The following is a 12,814-nucleotide window of genomic DNA, read 5'->3' on the forward strand; positions in this document are numbered from 1 at the left end:
AGCGGCAGAGCCCACATATCCAAGTTTGGGCACTGGAGATGAGTTCATCTGGTCTGGTGTGAAGCTCCACTCTCTGCTGGGAGTCTTCAGGACACCACCAGCCTCTGGCCTGCCTGCTCCCCCTTGGAAGGCTTTTCCTGGGTCCTCGGGACCTGGGCCCAATTGCTTGGGGTTAGGGTTCTCCCTACACCCCTAAAGATTCCAGAGCTAATTGAACACTGCTGGCAGACAAGAGGCTGCTTTCCATTTGTGAGAAGCTGAGTGCAGCATTGACCCCACTGGGTTTTAGCACCTCATGTCTCATGGCCCTGGGATGAGGGGCGAGAAGGAGGACATTGCAAAAAAAGCGGGACCACACATGCCAAATCCCAGGCTCTGGTCTGATCCCTGGGCTCAGGATCCTGCAGAGAGATGGACCATGGGTCCAGCCAAGAATCCTGGGGAGCTGGCCTTACCAGTCGTGCCCTCGCCAAGGACCTTCTGTGGGGTCGGGCAGCCCATCTGTCCCCTCTGGCCTCAGGTTTCTCCTCTGTCTCAGGAAGGGTCTGGGGCCTCCTCATGGGCCTCCCTTCCTTTAGGCTCTGCTCCTCCTCTCCAACCTCTCTCCTGATCCCCATCCAAAGGACCTTTCTAAAATCTGGCCAGGTCATCACTCTCCCACTTAAAAGAACAAAACCAAAGCTCCATGGCCACCTCCTTAGCACAGAAGCAGGACAGCAAAGACCCAGATTTGAAGCCTGGCGTTCTTACATATTATCTATGTGAACATAGGTAATGCAACCACTCTGGGCCTCGGTTTCCCCATCTGTAAGATGGGTATATGCATACCTCTCTCACTGAGCAGTTGTTGTTGTTGGAATTATGGCTGAATATAAAGCAAGGTTCCCCCCAAAACAATGCCTCAGGAAGAAAGGAGACGACATCTTATCTTCAAATTCTTATAAAAGTCTTTCATATTATGTGATGTATGCCCAACTAATGTATTTAAAAAAGCAAAACAAAACATAAAAACAACAAAGTACTGTTTGGTGAAGACACAAACTAAATCAGCCCCAATCAAGCTCTGGTAACTCAAGGGATCTGTTTAAAAGCCAAAGGACCCTGGTGGTTACGGATGGGAAATTGAATATATACATTTATTTCGACTACTTCCAGAACACTGGGGTCCAAGGACAAAGATGACAGGAGAATAAATGCCAGAGACAATATTTTGAAAGTGTATGTAAGCAAACGAGGGATAACTCTGTATGTAGAACTAGAGCAGCTCAAACTTGAAGCTATTGGTGGAGAAACCCAGGAGCAACCCAATGTGCAATGCAGAACACCCAAAGAGCTCAGGGAATTGGTTGCACCCATTACCTAATAGGTGAGAATCTAAACTAGGGGTTTCAAACTATGGCCCATGGCCCAAATCTGGCCCACTACTGACTTTTGTAAATAAAGTGTTATTGGAACACAGCCATGCTCATTTGTTTCTGCGTCATTGACAGCTGCTGTGGTGCTACAATGGCAAACTTGTTGCAATAAAATGGTATAGTAGTTGTGATAAAAATGTTATGGCTGGGTTCCTGTTTTGGTGCTTCCTGATTGCGGCCGCGGCAAATAAAGACTTCTGACTTTTCATGATGTTTGGTGGTTATGAGACTGTAGAAGCATATGAAGATAACCTTTACCGTGAAGAGTCATCTAGTGAACTGAGTGTTGATAGTGAGGTGGAATTTCAACTCTACAGCCAAGTTCATTATGCCCAAGATCTTGGTAATGCCATCAGGGATGAAGAATATGAAGAAAAGAACTCTGAAAATTCCAAATCACTGAGTAGTAAACCAAATCAGAAGAGTCTAATTGTCCTTTCAGATAGTGAGGTCATCCAGCTATCTGATGGATCAGAGGTCATCACTTGATCTGATGAAGATAGTATTTATAGATGTAAAAGAAAGAATATTAGAGTCCAAGCACAAGAGAAGACCCGAGGTCCTCCTGCTTCTCTTTGTTCTGAGTTGGCTGATAAGAAATGTAAGAGGGGCATTGAGAAACCTAAAGCTAAAGAGAAATCAGCTGTGCTCCGGGAGGTCATGATTTTAGAGGTCAGTTCAAGTGAAGAGGAAGAGAGCACCATTTCAGAAAGTGATAATGTGGAAAGCTGGATGCTTCTGGGATGTGAAGTAGATGATAAAGATGATGATATCCTTCTCAACCTTGTCGGATGTGAAAACTCAGTTAATGAAGGAGAAGATGGTCTAAATTGGTTCATCAGTGACAAAGATGTTGAGGCCCAGATAGGTAATAATAGATCATCTGGAAGATGGACCCGCCGGTACTATTCAGCCAACAAAAACGTTACCTGTAGAAATTGTGATAAATGTGGCCATTTGTCAAAAAATTGCCCCTTCCCACAAAAAGTCCGTCCCTGCTGCCTCTGCTCCAAGAGAGGACACCTCCAGTATGCCTGCCCAGCCCGCTTCTGCTTAGACTGTTCTTTGCCTGTGTCGTCTACTCACAGATGTCTTCAAAGACCTTCCTGGAGAAAACGATGTGATCGATGTGATATGATAGACCACTATGCTGATGCTTGCCCAGAAATCTGGAGGCAGTATCACCTAACTACCAAACCTGGGCCACCCAAAAAACCGAAGACCCCTTCCGGACAATCAGCTTTAGTGTATTGCTACAACTGCGCACAAAAAGGCCATTATGGGCATGAATGCACAGACAGACGAATGTTTAACCAGACATTTCCAACATCTCCATTCATCTACTACTATGATGACAAATATGAAATTCGGGAGAGAGAACAGAGAATAAAACGAAAAATAAAAGAACTTCAGAAAAATGGGAATTTTCCAAGGCAGTTCAAGAAACCTCTTATGGAAACATGAGATAAGAGACCCCACCATGAAATGAGAAAGAACTATCCCTCATGGAAGAACAACAGGTGGCCTCAAAAAAAGAAAGAAACTCAAAAAGAAACAATGAACAGGAACAGTAGAGATCGTGAAAAGCACAGGAAGGCTGATAGGTATCATGAGGTGGATGAGGACTTCCCTAGAGGCCCCAAAGTCTACTCTTCTACTAGCAGTAAAACCCAGAAGGCTCACAAGTCCTCTCACCACTCATCACACTGCCACAAGCCAAGAGAAAAAACATTTCCCAAAGAGAGCAAGTGGGTCAAACATAAGAAAAAGGAAAGGCACTTGGAAGATGATGACAATGATAATTTATTTTTTATTAAGCAGAGGAAAAAAAAATCTAAGCTGTGAAACAGCATCTGATTTAGCTTTCCAGTGTTCATTTGGTCTTCATATCTATAACATTCTGGCAATATTTTTAAATCATCTATAATTAAATAAAATGAATTTTTTTCTTTTGTTTTTATTTTTGAAGTCTCAGCTATATTTGGAGTTGCTGAACAAAGAACACGGAGATCTCAGTTCTCGGTGTCCAACAGGTTATTAGGTAAGAAAACAGAAAGATAAACTTGAATTTCCCCTGTTCTAGTGTATCATTTTTACTCACAGTCCTCATAATAGAAAGGATTAATTTTTTCAAGAAAACTTTTAAAAAAGCTTTTTGTAATTTCTCTGCAATGGGAGTATGAAGATTAAATTCTTGCAGGAAGAGAAATTTACACTAAAATGAAAAATTCATCAATCCTTTTTAAGAAGTATTACTTTTTATCTTAACATGGAAAGGATAGTAACTATAAATCTAAATCCAGCTTTTCTTGTTTCCAAAACTGGTGTCAGACTCTTCCTTGAATCAGAGCATCAAAAACTGTCAGGTGAAGGTGATGTCACTGAAGGCCTGAGGCAGCAGGGAATTAAGCTGTAATAAAATACAAATAAGGAGTCCATCCAATAGAAATGTTGCAAGACAAAGTTCCTGAAACAGGTATAAAAGAGTTGTCAAACATTTTAATGTAATCCCAGTTTACAATCCAATTACAATCCAATGTAATGTTTACCATTTTACAGTCACACTTCAAGAAGATATTATTCATAAATCTAGAAATGAATATTTCCCACCTTAAAAAAAATGTTTGTTTTCATGGTTTTTTAATTCCCACAAAGCAATACAGAAATTTTTGTACTTATGAACCTTTTGTACTTATCAGAATCTGATATTAGAATAATAAAAATAAAATTTCTGAAATAAAAAAAAAACCGTTATGGCTCACAGAGGGTCGAATATTTACTATCTGGCTTTTTACAGAAGAAATTTACTGACCTCTGGTCTAGACAATTGTCCTTCCCCAAGCTGGGCATAAGCCTGAAGTACAACATATGCTTTAGAGAGAGGAAAATAGAGGGTTTCTAGGCTGCACAGCATCAGAGGCAGCTGAGGGAGGGACACCACTAAGAGAAAGTTTACGTATGGGATGTGGAAGTCTCTAGATGTATCCTTCCCCAATGTGGCAGACAACTGGGCCTTTGCTTCCAGGAGGGAGATGGGAAGGCTCTTTTCCAGGAAATCAGATAAGCCCAAGAGAAAAGACCCAACCAGATCACGCTCCTGTGAATGCAGAGTTGAGAAACCCATTCATGCATGCGTTTTAGGCTTCCACTCTGAAAAATGAGCAACAGTGCTGGACATTTGAGGAAGTCTCTAACGTGAAAGATAGAGGGCAAAACAGACAGGCAGAAGGAACTTGGAGGAGGCAAACCTTTTCAAAAAGAGAAAACTTTAAAGAAAAACTCACAATAAAATTCTCATAGATAAGATGTCACATCCATGAAACAAGATCAGGGTGTTATTAAAAAGGAATATGCAGAGGACATTTCCACAAAATCTCTTGAAAGTTAAAAACATGATAACAAAGATTAAAATGTTATCTGAAATTGTGTTGCCAGATAAGAAAGTAGGGCTGCAAGACAAACAGATGCAGAAAATAGGAAATAGAAATAAGACGGAAAAGATAAGAAAATCAGTCCAGGAAGTCAGAATCAGTCCAGGAAACCCCCCACAAGTAACAGAAGTTTCAGAAAACAAGAACAGGAAAAGCTTGGAGGGGAAATCATTAAAGAAACAGTGCAAAAAGATTTCCCAGAACTAAAAAGAGTGAGTTTCTAAATTTAAAGGATTGTTTGAGAGTCTAGCTTCATGAAAGAAAACTGACCCTGCAAAGCACATCATCTTGCAATTTTAGAACAGTGGGGGCAAAGAGAGGCTCCCCAAAACTTTCAGAGAGAATAGAGCAGGTTTCATACAAAGGACTGAGAAAAAAAAGAAAGGTGTTTGGATTTCTCAATAGGTAATACACAAAATTGAAAATGCAAGAAGTCACATGATAGTCATGTTATTTAGAGGAAAGTGATTTTTTACCAACAGAACACCCACTATTTTTCAGGTGCTGTGCCAGAGACTGGGGAGATAATGGGACTAAGAGAGGCTGTGCCCCTTACTGTCACGGAGATTCCAGAGTGGTGGAAGAGGCAGGCATTGACTCAATGATGTGCCACAATTCAAAGTGCTGAGTGCTACAAAAGAAAAGTGCTACAGGGGGAGCTTTTATAGCACAGGAAAGCTGAACAGGACTGGGTCTGGAAGATTAGGGCTTCCCTGAGACACTTATGCTTGCAATGAGGCCAAGCAGATGGCAGGTACTGATCAGGTGAAAGAGAGAAGCGCTGTTCCAGGTGGAAGGAATAATAGCAGGTGCAAAGGCTCTGTGGCAAGAGGTGGCAGGGACCCAAACTGGGGCATGCACTGGGATCACCTGAAGAGATGCTCAAACAGATCCCTGGGCCTTACCCCCAGAGCTTCTGATTCAGCTTGAATTTGGGGGAGGGCTTGAGAATTTTGCAATTGTAACGGTTCCCACATGACAGTGATGTGGTTGGTCCCTGGACTTGGAGAAGCCCTGCATTGCCTGCTTGCAAAGTCCAAGCCTAAGGAATTGGTTTTGGATCCTTTAGGCTGGAGATTCTCAAACATCAGAATCATCTGTGAGCTTGTTAAATATGCAAATTCCCAGGCCACCCCCAGGGATGCTGAGTCGCTGGACTGGGCTGGGCCTGACAGTGTGACTAGGAGGCTCTGGTTCCAGAGGGTGCTTGAGGGTTAGGAACCGGGGACCACAGCTGGTGGCTCTTGCGGTCCTGCAGGGGGGAGATGATAGGGATCATCACCAAAGGTAGGAAAGGCAGACTGGACTGGGTGGGGGGACTGAAGGTGGCTTGAGGAGTGATGCAAACAGAAGCGTGGGTAGGAACATGGCCAGCTCGGCAGGCTCTGTCCTCCAAGCTCCACTATCCCACAAGGACTATCAGGTCGGGCTGCTCAAAGCCCCTTTGTTAGGCATAAAATCTTCCTCCAGGTGGCCAATGTCAGGTTTCAAGTGTCAGCTGGATTTTCTGCTCACAGGCACCCCCCTACCCCCACCCCACACCCCCCTGAAACCTGCCAGAAAGTTTACTGCCAAATTGAGTTCCAAATGTTGTGAAATGAATTTATTCCCGGGAGAAAACTCCTGTCTCCGATTTCTCGTGTGGATGCCTTAGCCAAGATGAAATCTGCTGCATCTGGCTTTAGAATTTACCACAGTCAGTTTCCACTACTGAGACCGACTGGATGAAGCCTCGATCCCAGCTGAGTCTTGCTCAGATGAGCCACCAGCTGCCAGTGCCAGAGTCTCCAAGCACCTGCCAGCCACTGTGGAGTCAGTCCACATTCACCCTAAGGGCTCTCAGGCCTCCCCGCCCCCCACGAGGAGAGACCCACTGTTTCTTGGCCAGAACAGAGGCCAACAAAAGTCCAAAAAGGATCCACAGTCATCAGGCTTTTCATGATATTGTGCTAAACTCACCCCCTCTGCATCCTCCCTGGGCCATCTCGGTCCATCCGGGTTTGGATGGAGGATGAAGGATTCAAATGACAGCCCTTGGACAGTTCTTCAACAACATCCACTAGTAAAAAGTTCCAGAAAGCTGTCCCTGTGCAGCTTTCTCCAACTAGACAGTCCGGGAGGTCGTGTGTTCAGAATGGATACTTGGGGTGCTTGCACTGGCCCTAGTGAGGCCAGGGGAATCTTGCCTTCCTGCCTGCTTTGAAAAGCGACTTAGGAAGTACCAACTAGACTTCTGTAGCTCTGACCTCCTTCAGTTTATTCAGTCCTTTAATCCTCACAATCACCCTGTTCAGTAATTAGTAGCTCCATAAATCAGAGCACATCCTTATCTGGCTTAAAACCCACCAGTGGCTCCCGCTACACTTAGGGAAATTGCAGCATCCTCTCCTAGGCCTGTAAGACCCTGTGTGATCTATCCCTTGGCTATGTCTCTAAGCTTATTTCAAATCCTCCCTCCTCTCCCCTGTTAAACCACATGGGCCTTCCTTCTTCTCTCCTCCAATGCTCTACCCACTCTTTTAGTTTTCTAGGCTGCTTAAGCACCTACTATGCAAAGGGTGGGCTTAAACAATGGGAATTTAATGGCTCGTGGTTTTGAGGTCCAGAAAAAATCCAAATCAAGGCGTCTTCAAGGAGACACCTTCTTCTGGGACTGGCTGCCGGTGATCCTTGCTCCTGGACTCCTCTGTCCCATGACAATGCTCATGGCAACTTCTCCTGGCCTCCCCTTCTCCTCCAGGTCCTGTTGAACTTCAGCTTCTTGCTTCCCATGGTTTGCTCTCTGTCTGTCTGAATTTCACGCCACTCACATTGGATTACAGGAATAAGATCAAGACCATCCTGAACACGGTGGGCCACACCTTAACTGAACGAACCTCATCAAGAAGTCCTACTTAACACTGGGTTCACCCAGAGGGCAGGTTAAGTTTAAGAACATGTTTTTCTAGTGTACGTAGCTCCAAGCCATCACAAGCCTCCCACGAGGAGATGGGCTCCCTGCCTGGAAAGCCCTACCACCTCTCCTGGCTGGCTCCTTCTCATCATTTAGATCTCTGCTCAAATGTCAGCTCCTGAGATAGGTGCTCGCTCTGACAGTGCTACCCAAACAGGCTCCTTGGTACCTTTATCATATCGTTTGTAATTTGCCCATTGCACGCCTTCTTCTTGCTGCAATGTAACCTTCTCCACAGGAGGATAAGATCTTCACTATCTTATTTCCTAGCATCTGGCACATAGTAGGAGCTCATAAGTACTGGCTTACTAAATGAAATGAGAAGACTGAGACCCATAGAGGGAAAGCGACTTGCCCAAAGGCACTGCTCCAGAGGCTGTGTTACTGCCTGTCCCTCCCCATTTCCCAGCTGGGGTACTGGCCTCTTGTGTACCTGTCCTGGGCAGCTGCGGGTAACTCAGAGCGGTGGTCATTTACTCAGAGGAATACCTCCTGCTCAAAGGAAGCCTCTAGAAGGTCAAACAGCTGCTTCTGGGTTTATTTTAAAGAGCTGGCTGCAGAACCTGCAAACCGGGCAATGATGGGCAGTGGCTGAGAGCAGCCAGGCAGGCCCGAGGGGAATCCCAGCTCTGCCATTTGCTAGCCCTGCGGCCCTGGCAGGTCACTTAATCTCACGGAGCTTGGTTTCCTGGTCTGTAAACTGGGGCAGTAATGGCACTTCCCTTCTTGAGTTGTAGCGAGGCTTAAGTGAGATCAGACGTACCAAGCACTCAGTCTATTAGTAACATTAAAGCAAAAATTAAAGTGGCACCTGCTTCAAGGCTTACCATAGAGTTATAGTGATCCAAACAGTGCAATACAGGCGAAAGAGTACACACATGCATCACTGGAACTGACTAGAGAGCCCAGAAATAGATCCACACAAATACAGCTAAATACAACTGGTTTTTGGCAAAGGAGCAAAAGCAATTTGATGGGCAAAGACCTGTATTTTCAACAAACTGAACTGGAACAATTGGACATGCACATGCAAACACCTCAATCTAAACACCGGTCTCATACCTTTCACAAAAATCAGTGCAAAATGGATCATGGACCTAAAGGTAAAACACAATACTATATAACAGAGGAGAATATCGAGGTGGCCTTGGGCTTGATGAAGGCTTCTTAGATACAACCTCAAAAGCACTTATCCATGAAAAGAAAGAACTGATAATTTGAACATCATTAAAATGGAAAACTTCTGCTCTGCAAAAGAAACTGTCAGTGTGGGAAAAGCCCCAGATTGGGAGAAAATACGTTAAAACACATATTTGACAAAAGTCCTGTATCCAAAAAACACAAAGGACTTTTAAAGCTCAACAATCAGAAAACAATCTAATTGAAAATGGGCAAAAGATTTGAACAGACATTTCACCAAAGATTACAGGTGCAAATAGCATAGGAAAAGATCCTTAATCTCACATGTCATTAGGGAACTGAAAATTAAAACAATTAACAGATACCCCGTATGCTCTTATTAGAAGGGCTGAAATCCAATACGCAGACAGCACTGAATGCTGCTGAGAATATGGAGCAACAGGTGGGAATGCAAAGTGGTACAGCCGCTTTGGAAGACAGCAGTTTCCTACAAAGCTAAACATAAGCTAATGATATGATCCAGCAACCATACTCCTAAGTGTTTACCCAAGTAAGCTGAAAACTTATATCCATTCAAAAACCTGTACACAAGTGTTTACAGCAGCTTTATTCATAATTGCCAAAAAACTAGAAGCAAAAAAACAAACAAAAAAACTATAGCTCAGATGCAGCTTCATTCAGTGTTTTAACATAATTACATTACAATTAGGTAGTATTGTGCTGTCCATTTTTGAGTTTTTTTTGTTTTTTGTTTTTTGTTTTGTTTTATATATATATATATATATTATTTTTTCTCTCTATTATCATTTTATTTCTTTTTCTGTTGTCTTGCTATTTCTTTTTCTAAATCGATGCAAATGTACTAAGAAATGATGATTATACATCTATGAGATGATATTAAGAATTACTGATTGTATATGTAGAATGGAATGATTTCTAAATGTTGTGTTAGTTAATTTCTTTTTTTAAATTAATAATAAAAAAAAAAACTAGAAGCAAGATGTCCTTCAATAGGCGAATGGGTAAACAAACTGTGGAACATTTATACAACATATTATTCGGCCATAAAAATAAATGAGCTATCAAACCGCAAAAAGACATGGAGGAAACTTAAATGCATACTGTTAAGTGAAAGAAGCCAGTCTGTTTCCAACTATGGTGGCTTGGAGTTATGTACTCCCCGAAAAACATGTTCTTAGTCTTGATCCATTCCTATGGGTGGAACCCACTGTCAACAGGACCTTTTGATGAGGTTAGTCCAGTTAAGATGTGGCTCAACTGAATCAAGACGGGTCTTACTCCTGTTACTGGGGCCCTTTATAAGCAGAATGAAATTTAGGCAGAGGAAGGGAAAGCCATGGGATGAAGCCAGAAGCCAACAGAAACTAGAGAAGCTAGGAGAGAAGCCATGTGACAGAGACACCAAGGACGAGGACGGCGGGCAGCCAGCCCTAGAACAGTGCCCACAGCCTTCGGGACAGAGCCTCCCATTGATGATGTCTCAATTTGGGACTTCTTAGCCTTAGAACCAGGAGCCAAGACACTCCTACTGTTTAAGCCAACCCATTGCATGGTATTTGTTTTAGCAACCAGGAAACGGAAACACTGACGATAATGCCATTCTAGACACCACGGAAACTATAGAGGCTGGAAAAAGATCAGTCGTTGGGAGGGGTTCTGGGGGAAAGGCGAAGGGTGAATAGGTGGAGCAAGGGGCATTTTTAGTGCAGTGAAACGATTCTGTACGATATCATAACGGTGGAATACATGACATTATGCGTGTGTCAAATCCCATAGAACTGTATAACCCAGAGAGGGAACCCTAACCTAAACCATGGGCATGAACGAATAATAATGTATCAATATTGTTTCCCCAATTGTGACAAATGTAACACAATCATGCAAGATGTTAATAATCAGAGAAATTGTGTAAGTCTGGGGCGGAGGGCAGAATAAGAGTTTGTGGGAACTCTTTGTACTTTCTGGCCAATTTTCCCATAAATCTAAACTGTTCTTAAAAAAAAAAGTCCATTATAAATAAAGAAAAGGAAAGAAAGTGGCCCCTCTGCCTGTCAGGGGCCATCTTTCTGCTTTAGGATTCTGGATGTGCAGAGCCTGAGTTCTGCCTTGATCAGCTCCTGCGCGGGGCACAGAGCTTGGCAATGGTCCCCAGAGAATAAGTGGCCCTTCAGGGCAGGGCAGAGCGCCCCTCCTTGGCCAGGAGCTCAGGAGGAGGAGAGGGTGGGGCTCTGAACAGAGTCAGCCACATCCTGGAGGGTGGGGCGGGTACCAGCGCCCCAGGCACAGGAGTTTGAACACATGCAATTGACTTCTCGATTTCAGAGCTGGGACATCTGCACCATTTTTCATTTTCTAATCCCAGCTGTTATCAGCTGCTGGGAAATAGCCGAGCCCAGCCTCCAAACACAGAGCCTTCCTGTAAATTCCACAAAGAGAACAAAGAGTTCTAAAATAGGGACCCAGCTGCCTAGAGGGGCAGCCCAGGAGGAAGGCATGCAGCCAATGGGCAAAGACGGTTGGTGAGAAGGGTGGGCATGGATGCCACAAGAGCCCAGCTGATGAGCTGGCCTGCCAGGGACCACTCCAGGCTCGGCGACTGTCTGGGGGTGGGCATGGCTTCTCTTTGAGTGTGCTTTTTCCTCTTTGGGGACTCCTGGTGGTACAAAGTTTCTGGTCCAAGACCAGATGCAAAGGTGGGTTCTTGGCAAGGAACTCTGGAGTGCACAATGGCCATTGGTGGCTGGCCCAAACTTTTTTACCACCCTCTTCACATTTGGATGGTTTCCCATAGCTTAAATCCTCCTTTCCCAAGACAATATCCAAATTTCCCTGCTTTTCTGGCTACTAGGATGTAGAAGTGATTAATATTTCATCTGCCAGACATAGCTGAGGGGGAGATTCTGATTTGGAGGTGTTTGTGGGGACAGAGGCAGGGCTCAGGACATCCATTTTGCTGGTAGAAGCAGGGTGATCTTGGAGTAGGCAGCCGCGTGGGAGCTTCCTGCTGGGGAAGGGGTGCTCTCCTTCCCCAGGTGGGGTACAGAGAGCTATTCCTGGACGCTCTTGTCCTCCGAGAGCGCCTTATCCCGTAGCAAATTCTTTTATTCTTAAACTAATGGGGTGGATTCTGTTGCTTCCAACCATGAATCCAGACTAAGTCCCTGTGCCAAGGCCTATGGGGATAAGCAGGTAACATGGATGAATGAACGAAACTCAGCAAAAATTCACAAAGTGGCCCACATGGTCTACGTCTGATTTTCGATAGAGATGTGGTTCAAAGAAGTCTTTCTTTACTAGGAGAAAGATCGATGCAAGGCCCGTGGTAAATTGTGCCTGATATTCCATTTCAGGGTCAGAGAGACATTAAGGAGTAGTGGGGACTGCAGCCAGAGGACACTATGTAGTTACAAGGAACTGTTTCCAGAGCTTTCAATTTTTCAAGAGAAGTCAGAAATCAGAATTTATGAAATGTCCCATATCTTAAAGGCCTCACATCTGAAAGCCTGGGTTTGGCCTGCAGGTGCCTCTGTGAGGCAAGTTCCAGTTCTTTACTGTGGCATTTAAAGCCCTTTGCATGGCTCCAGCCTCCTTTCCTTCTCCTTCTCCTTTTCTTCCTCCCCACCCCCAATGCATGCCACACACCCCTTTCTCCCTCCGCCTTTTCCAGGCTGCTTTGCTGCCCAGGCCACACCCCTTCATTTCTGCATTCTCCTACCTAGAAGGACTTTCTTGCATTTTCTGCTTGGTAAAAGGCCTCTGTGTGCTTTAAGATTGGCTAAGCCATCAGGTCCTTTGTGAAATGCATTTCGTTTCTCCTGGAGCCGAGGCCTTCAGTTTTGGGAAGCCCACAGCCC

General features: G+C 44.4%; 1 protein-coding gene and 1 pseudogene across 1 annotated transcript in view; one reads left to right on the plus strand and one right to left on the minus strand.

Annotated features, from left to right (window-relative positions):
- COL23A1 (collagen type XXIII alpha 1 chain) overlaps positions 1-12,814 on the minus strand; it is a 399,604-nt gene that overhangs the window by 92,732 nt on the left and 294,058 nt on the right. The window lies entirely within an intron of this gene.
- On the plus strand, positions 1,570-3,279 carry LOC143664634 (zinc finger CCHC domain-containing protein 7 pseudogene; annotated as a pseudogene).

The sequence above is a fragment of the Tamandua tetradactyla genome, chromosome 20, assembly GCF_023851605.1.
Source record: "Tamandua tetradactyla isolate mTamTet1 chromosome 20, mTamTet1.pri, whole genome shotgun sequence".
In the NCBI taxonomy this organism is placed as follows: domain Eukaryota; kingdom Metazoa; phylum Chordata; class Mammalia; order Pilosa; family Myrmecophagidae; genus Tamandua; species Tamandua tetradactyla.